Source organism: Thermobia domestica, chromosome 5, assembly GCF_964235325.1.
Source record: "Thermobia domestica chromosome 5, izTheDome1.hap1.1, whole genome shotgun sequence".
Classification (NCBI taxonomy): domain Eukaryota; kingdom Metazoa; phylum Arthropoda; class Insecta; order Zygentoma; family Lepismatidae; genus Thermobia; species Thermobia domestica.
In genome coordinates, this window is record NC_137458.1 from 79,255,515 (window position 1) to 79,265,006 (window position 9,492).

A 9,492-nucleotide genomic window follows, 5' to 3' on the forward strand; every position below is an offset into this window, starting at 1 on the left:
GAAAATCATCTCTAGGTCCAGTTTGAGTTGAAAAGAAGATATAGACGTATGTGCAGGTGTTGTAGATAATGAACATCACGGAGAAATTATGGTGATAATTAAAAAAAGAACTCGATCATATGGTCTATTAGGGAACTGTTTAGAGTTAACGCAATGTTTAGATTTTTAACTTCCTCTCTTAGGGTGAAACTGATCTTAAAAATACAGTTACAGAATTTGATAACGAAAGCCAAAAAGGTTCTGGAGGTTTCGGATCATCAGGTGATTAATAAAATTTGTGAAATTGGATTATCAATATGGTATCAGAAATTTCGTAAAAGTGGCAGTAAAGAATTTAAACATTAGTCAGAAAATAAAAAAATAAAAAAAACAAATTGGTGTATATTTCCAAAGCTTCAATTCCAGCCAATGAGCTTATTAAAAAAGAGACGTCATCATAGGCTAGAATATAAACAGTCTAAAGAGTTAATAAAGTACTGTAATGTTTGAAAAAACACAATCCAAAGCTTACCGAGTGACCCTCTATATTTATAATAAAAGGGGGGACAGTTGCAACAAACACAATTACAAACAGGAAAATATGTAAGCAAGGAATTGGTATTAAGCATCTCGTTTTAAATTTCCCTTGTTTTTTATAAATGTTATGATATTATTCAATACTCCTTTAGCCAAGATTATCAACAATATCGGTACAAACCGTAGATCTGTATAACTTTTATGAATAATAATCATAAATGTATTAACAAAATTTAAATCGAAAGAATGGCTATATTGAAATAGATTTTCGTTAGGAATCTTACCTCTCAATTCTAAAACCAAAATGTTGATAAACGTTGATGATATTCCTATCCAACAGACTCTATAAGGATCATCTCTTATAAACTTCTCAGATGATATTTAGAATAACTGCTAAAACAAATCTGCACCTGCCAACCTGATCCAAAAAGGTCTTATTCTGATGCGTTTCGAATGCATCAACCTAACATTTTTACTTATTACGTGGAAAAAAGTGTAGACTCATATAAAAGCAAATTGGTTGAATATATTGGTAAGAATGTAGCAGATGTTTTATGGAAAATTTAAAAAAAAACAAAAAAACAAGCGATTAAATTTGTAAAAAAATATGACACATATTAACCTATGAATTCTCTCACAGAAGAGGAAAACCGTTTATATGAATCAGCTGAAAGATGTCATATTTGTGGTAGAACATTTAAAGAAATTCCTTGCTTACTGGAAATGAAGATAGAAAGCTTAAATATATTGCTTAGCAACTCAGCAAACATAAACGAAAAAGGACTAGAACATTCGGAAGAAGAGCTGTATATAGAACAGGACGATAATAATGAAGAAGATAAATTGTTAACAGAAACAAAAGGGAGAAGAAAAGCTATAAAAATTACTTGATAAAAATAAGACAGATTTAGAAAAGAACTTTTAGTAATGTATGTCATATAAAAAGTTGCTGATCATGATCACTTAACAGGTCAATTTAGAAGTGCTGCTCATTGTTATTGTAATTTAAAATATATTAAACCCAAGATTTGTTCCAGTATTCATAATCTATCTGGATATATGTGAACTTATTGATAAAGTTCATAGTAGGTGGAACATTAAAGGAAAAAATAGACATAATACCTAATACAGAAGTATATTACATTCTCAAGGACAGTAAGCTATAAATAAAAAATAAAAAAGAACAACTCATTTCAGATTTATTGATGCGTTTAGATCCCTATCATAAAGCATAGCAGTATTATCAAAAAATTACGAGAACAATCTAGAGAAACATTGAACTTATTTTCTAATAATGAACTTGATTTTGTAAAAAAAAAAAGTATCTACCTGTATCATTACGTTGATTTATCTAAAAGATTAAAAGCAATTGTTCTAGTATCAAGAGACAAATATAAAACTAGATTACCAGGAGAAGAAATAAGTGAGGATGATTATAATCACATATATTGATCTCAAAGGCATTCAACAAAAGCCTTAATACAATATACTCAATTTTGTAAAACAACAAGTGTTTTTCAATTAACAGATATTGAAAATGTCATAGATACAGCACTGAAACTATATACGTTGGATACTGCATGGTATTTTGCAATCCTCGGAATCTTCTGGGATGCATTTTAAAATGACAAAACGAAAATTAGAACTATTAACTGATTATGGTAAGTTGCTCTTTATATAACAGGTATCAGAGGAGGAATTTCTCAATCAGGGAACAATTAATTCGTACCAGTAATACCACATGTTTCAGTGCACTAAAACTTCATGCCAAAAGACAATGCAAAAATTCAAGACTGTGATAGTTTAACTAGATGTTTTGCGTGTAGAAAATCATACAATGTATAATCAAGTTAATACTTAATTTAATAATACTACTCATTCAAAATGAGTTTAGTTTATTTATTCGACAGTACAATTACTGTTGTATTAAAATCTAACAAACTAATTGAAGCGCTGGCTTATTATTCATACTTACGTTACTCTTCCTGCATACGACATCACATAATTCTCACTGTCGCAGCGAGGATAACATACACAATCGTTGTCATTTGTTTGTTCTAAAAGAAAACAAGAGGTTTTGCTTTTCATATATAATATTTTTATATAACATTTTTCGTATATTATATATATACATATATATATATATATATATATATATATATATATATATATATATATATATATATAACATTTTTCGTAAAAAATCTGTTATTCCATTTTCACTAAGATAAGATTTATAATAATTTACAATGCATGCAACGTATGAATTATGTTCATTGTCTACGAAACATTATGTGAATTATATATTTTATCGTTCATCAAAGAATATCTGTAGGGGAGACAGGGTAGTCTTGGAACATAATGCTATATCGAATGAACGGCACGAAGTAATTCCAGTGCGTGCGATTACTCTTTTCTGTGTACAGTGTCAAGGATGGAGCGTGAGTTCTGATCTGGAGTCACGTATCCATTACGCAGACCACACTACGTGTGCTGAATAACCGGTTTCAAGGATATGTGGACAGACTCGTACAGGAAAACAGAGGAGCAAGAGTGTTTGAATTGTTAGAAAGAATTAATCAAAGACCTCTCATTAACTTAATATCAGAAGACGTTGCAGCACAAATTGGTGTTTATGAGTAACCACAATACCTGACTGATATCGTTGCTACGACTAACATGTGACTATCAGCAATGATGATTCACCTGAGTTAAAAATAAATTCACTGTTGTGTTGAATATTGCAAATTTAAACAACTAGCAATATATGGTATGTTTGGATGAGTTCTATTTTTCGATTTTATGGTATGATCCTGCAACGTTCTCATCCCAGATGCCACAAACAGAACTTTCCAAGTATGAGCATTCCATTCCGATAATGATTCCGTTATAATTTACAAATATTTCCATGGCATGTGTTGCACTGTTTGGTCCGTTTAGACAGGATATTGATGTTCAAAGAATGATTATCTTCTTGTGGATTATGAATTTCATGTACCTTGGCAACAATATGACTTTGGAAGACGCAATTGGCCGCGAACAGATTGAGAGGTATCCCAGCGACTTCCAACTCGTGGTGTGGCGCTGGCGACCTCCGAATATGTATTCTATGGAGCATATCGTCGGCGGCAATTCAAAACCTGCTATGTGCATTTTGCAGGAGAAGCGAAAAACAGTATCCTGGTTAGCTTTTTGGCTTTATAAAAGTGATGTTATAAGTAATATTTGATGCTGCACGTAACTTGATACCTTTTCAAGTAACTTGAGAAGGTACCAGTTACGTGCAGCATCAAATATTACTTACAACATCACTTTTATAAAGCCAAAAAGCTAACCAGGATATTGTTTTTCGCTTCTCCTGCAAAATGCACATAGCAGGTTTTGAATTGCCGCCGACGATATGTTGCACCGGATTGATATGGTCATTTGTGGCTTGCAACAACCAATGATTTATGCACGGGAATCAAAAATATATAACTTGCAACAATGGTTTGTAATATCACTACCTCGTCGAGTGCTTTATATTATTGTCCACCAATGTGTTTAGCATGCTTTCGACAACTTAGTGTATTTCCATGTAGATATTTAACACTAGAATACGCAGTATAAATTATATTGTAGATTCTGTAGCACGGTCTTTCTGACTCACATACACCTTCATTGTTGGCGAATAAAATGATATTGGAGTTTTAAGGCACGCTCATTCATTTATTCATATTAAGTCATTTACTGACTTTTCAGTATTTAGTTAAACATTCATCACATAATTTTTATTTACGTAATGTATTAAGACAAATATAGATTAAGTATATTAAGATAAGTATATTAAGATAAATATACTTATAAATGCAGTGTGCTCTGTTTTACAAAGCTATGACTAATAAAACACTATTTACTAAAGCATTATTTGAAATATTCGTAGACTCGTACATATTCTTTGTGTTTCAAAATATGACTATAAAAGTGACATTGATTGTTAGTACCTTTGTTCGGAGAATGAACTACTTTTAACTATCGTCTTTTGTACCAAAAACAACATACACATGAATAAATACATTACACATCATTACGCAATTTACATATCATGCTAAACTGTTTTGATCTTTTGCTGTCTTTGTCTGTTGCTAGTCACCATACATCCCCGGTCTCTTCATCAGAATACCTGAGAACGAACGTAATGTCTACATTTGAAACGTCAGATATTAATATCTTCAGTTGGCTGATGGCCGAAGAAGAATTACTTTAATTCTTTTCTATTCTTACTTTTTTATTAGTGTTGCTACCTTCTAATAATATCATAGCAGTAGTGGAATGCCTGAACATTTCCAGATATACGTTTGGCGGTTTTCATAAAAGAATAGTGCCCTCACCTACGAATATGGTTGTTTCTATTCGTAAAATTAATGTGGATGTATGCCTAAGTATATCTTCCGTTTATGTTCCATTACATAAATAATCATACGTAAAAAAACGTTTTGAATGACAACCAAAATTTTCTTTCGAAATTAATAGTTTTCTTCTTTGGAATGTTGAAACAGTTGCATAAATAAGCTAAAAAAACACAATGCATAGTTGACGAAAAAAATTAAACTGTTATGCATATATGACTTACTCTCAAACTGCTCCGATATACATGCCAAATCCTCACTACTACATTCCTCACGTTTTCCTGAAACAAATATGCATTTATGTTTAATATGTCAAGTGAGTGTAATCAACCTAAAATTAGGCATCATTATAGTAATGATTTTTTATTCACAATCTCGTTTTATTTAGTTTTTTCTTTCTTCATTGCAAATTTAATCCAAATAAAGAAAAAAATAAAATGAACTCCAGTAACGATGATGCATAATGTTCTAGCATGACTTCCTTATTCATGTTTTTATTTACATTGATGTTGCCACTTTGTTTTGCTCACTTATTTTTACGTGCTTGCTCTCTTGTACATTGTTTTTGTCAACATACTGTTCTGCTATTAAAGGGGTATATGATAAAGTTGCGTAATTCAATAATACTCGTCATTTTAAATACTAATATGTTTATTGGAGTAAATTCAGATAATTCTGCAAACTTTTAAACTTATTATACATAAGTAGTTTCGCAGACACATTGGGATTGGGATGTGAAAATACTATGCTTGTAGAGTTCCTGTATTTATTTTAATATGTATCTCAATTTCTGGAAATGATCAGTACCACATTTCCTTCCAATAACTCAATTATGTGCCTTCTCTAATGTAAAGAAAACACTCACGAAATCAGAACATTCACAACAAGCATTACATCACAATGTCAGTGGTTTAAAAGTCGGTAATACTAAAGAATAATCACCAGGGCCCGGATGTTGTTGACAAGTCAACTTTTTTCTGTTACGCATAGGACAAGGCAAGTTGAAATAAAAACGTCACTCATCAACTCTAGGTTCTAAATATATATCTTTTTAGGGTCAACGTTTGGTCACTTTTTGCCGTTTTTAAGTTTTAGGTCATTTTTAAATATTTTAAGGTAACTTTTAGGTCTTAGGTATTGTCTTTTTATTCTTTTTCTTCTACATAAAGAAATCTTAAAATGAACACTGTTTACGGATTTGAAGAACACGAAGTTAAATGATCTCTTTTTCTGCTTCCTGACTATTGGGGTGGAAAAACTGTATTCCTAACAAGCAATACTAAGTTGTAGCTGGTTGATGAGGGGTGGGGGTTGGTAGGTGGTGAAACAGATGGTTTTGGGTTTTTGACCACATAAGATATGATCACGTGAATAACTAGAAATAAATTGGAAGCCGTTCAAAGGTTTTAAACTTTTTTATCTATTATTCTCGTGTATACAGTCTATACCTGCGAACTTTGATTCCAAGTTTCAAACTTGTACTCAACTTGTATTTCCTAGTTTCAACTCGCGAGTGAATTGACACTTTCAGTACTTACAATACAGTACAATGGACTGATCATTGAACACATTTGACCAATGGGCTGCAGCTAACTGAAACAAAACTTTTGAAAATGACAGAAATGATATTTAAAACCCAGTAGACATTCAAAAACTATCCATGTTTAACGAAGTAAAAGTTTAAAAAAAAATGCAAGTTTAAAGTCAATTTTTGTGAATTTTAGGGTCATTTTACAGGAATTTTAGTGTCATTTTATAGGTCACTTTTTAGAAAAGTTTAGGTTAACAAGATCCGGGCCCTGATATTCACGCTAGCAAGTAAAAACAATTGATAATTTAATAAAAGTGAAACAATACTCCCTATTAAAATGATTTCGGGGAGCCATGTTTCGTATCTCTCATAACCCTCCAAAATAATGATTCTTAAATGTTATCGTGAATCTTATAATAGTAGTGCCATTAATAGCACCTACCCCTCACTTGTGTTAAATTATCTTTAAAATAATATTATTTAATTCTGAAATACAATGGATCAGACTGACGCCTTTGTATTGCCATGAAAGAAAACAAGTTTTATTTTTAAGGTTTATTACAAAAAGGATGATGATGAACTAATGATATAATGAAACTAAGAGATCGGACCCTGCTTGTTGATTGGAAGGGTCTAGATAGACTGATGGTATTTAAATTCTGATTGCTGAAGGCTAAAGTGCGAACTCGATTAAAGTAATTTAAATATACATGTCAATGCAATTATATTGTGCTGAAATTTAATAAGGGTCTTGACATCACTTTTTCTCAAGGGCGGGACAATAGATACATGAATCTGTGGTTTTCCTTACATGAATGATACACCAGACCTCAGACTTCGAAACTGGGCAGGCACCACTAATACATACAACATTACCGAAGCAGTAACTAAGTGGTTTGAGTTGATGTTGCAATTTGAGTTGCTGAACTCGAAAGCATGGATGTGCATCTCAATTCTTACAGAGTGGCACGTTCGTGTCTTCGATTAAGTTCAGATAGCTGACACGCTTAGGATTTGTGTCCTGAGTTCGCACCAGGTCGTTGTCATTTCTGGGATTTTACTCCCCTGAAACTGGAATCGGACGTCAGCAGTTCATGGTCCTTCTTGGGAGTCTTTTCGTATTGTAACTCCGTCGTGGACTTCAAGGTCGAGCCGACTGTAGATCCCGTGGAGTGCAAACCGATATCGATAGCACTCTTGCGCTGCTTGCACTCCTCGTACGTCTACCACAACATAGGTTGAGCAAACTAAAGTCTTTCCAAACAGTACTTCTCTGAACTGAATGAGCAAGTAAATTTTCTGAAGCTTGGTTTTTATAAGATCCCTTTTCCGTATTTTCTTGGTTCTATTTACGCTTTTCACCAAGAGAAAGTTCCCGGTTAGTGGAAAATCAGTGAATTCTGTATTGATTTTAGCTTTCTGTATTCCTACAATAACTCTGTTTCTTTTAAAATGATACTTTTCGCCGAAAATAGTTCACTTTCTGACGAAACGAGACTTTCTTAATATTAAAAACTTTTTTCATAGAATAAACTTAAATTCTGCCCATTCTAGCTTAATGCTCACTACAGTGGGAACACAATATATCAGGCCGAAATCAATTACATAGTTTATTGAGAAAGAGATCAGTTTGCGGTACTTTATATGGTGATTTTTTTCTTTATTAATTTAAACAAAAGAGTATTGATATTTAATGAATATACTTCCACATGAAACAAAGAAATAAACAAATCCTTTTTATTAATAAATGAAGTTTTGCAATTATAGAGTACTTTTCTGATGTCTGTAATGATATGCCAGTGTAATATAGTATAGCTTAAGGAATATAAGAAGTACATAATTTAAGTTCATATTATGATTTAACTCCTGTATTAGGAAAAGCAGATTACAGTACTGGTCAATTATATTTTTAAGAATATTTGTCTAATTGAAAACATCTTAGTAAAGTGGCAGCTTGTTACGTGCGGAAATTTTATCCACACTTAAAAAAAATATTGGAGTGTATTGCCTTAGGAGTATGCAACCCGAAATAGAAACTTAATTTTTTTTAGTGCCTCTGCTGGAAAGTTGTGAATTACGTACCTAAGACAGTGCTTGAAGAGGATGGCTTAGCCATTCGATTACTACTGGGCACTATCTGTTCTGCTATAGTCAACTGCGTATAATGTTAATATATATCACGAGTTTCAGAATTAGTGAATATTACAGTTTATTCCTGAAAAAGAAATCTATATTCAGATATTTTCTAAAGTATTGGTATCTAATTTCCGAAAAGTGTCATTTCGGCTTGTCGATATTGTATGGATGAAAATTTCTGTATTGTGACACGAACTTAATTAAATCGGGAGTGAATGGAATTATATACCACTTTTGTAAATGCGTGAGTTGTTATACTGATCTGTTATATTCTCTGATTTAAGGTGTTACATTAGTTACGAGTAAATATACTTTATATATATTTAAATTATTTAACAGCGTGTTATTAGAACAAATTTGAATATGATTTTTTTAAAGAAAATTAATGTTATGGAATTGTGGTAGGGTAGATTTTACTACTCTGTTAGACTCCTTAAATATACTTACAGGAAGAACAGTTTTTTCTAGTATATATATATATATATATATATATATATATATATATATATATATATATATATATATATATATATATATATATATATATATATATATATCAGGATATAAATTTACATATGTGGAAACTACTATTCTTATTCAAATGCATTGAACGTATATATTGCTTGATTGAAAAATTGTTATAAAGTTTTCAATTCGCATATATAAGCTTTTATTTCACTATCCTAATAGCATCTTTTTGATTATTTATATCATGTTTCTTTTGTTTTGTTAAGCTGAAATACGCAGAAATCCTATAGATGACAATTATTATAGAAAATATATTTAAGATTTGAACTAGGAGGATTTAGTGTAATTTCCCTCATTTAACAATTATTACTTTAGGGCATGTTTCCCTTTATAGATATTTATCCTGGTCATTAACGGCCGGTGGCCCACGACGGAGCCATACCTAAGGCACAT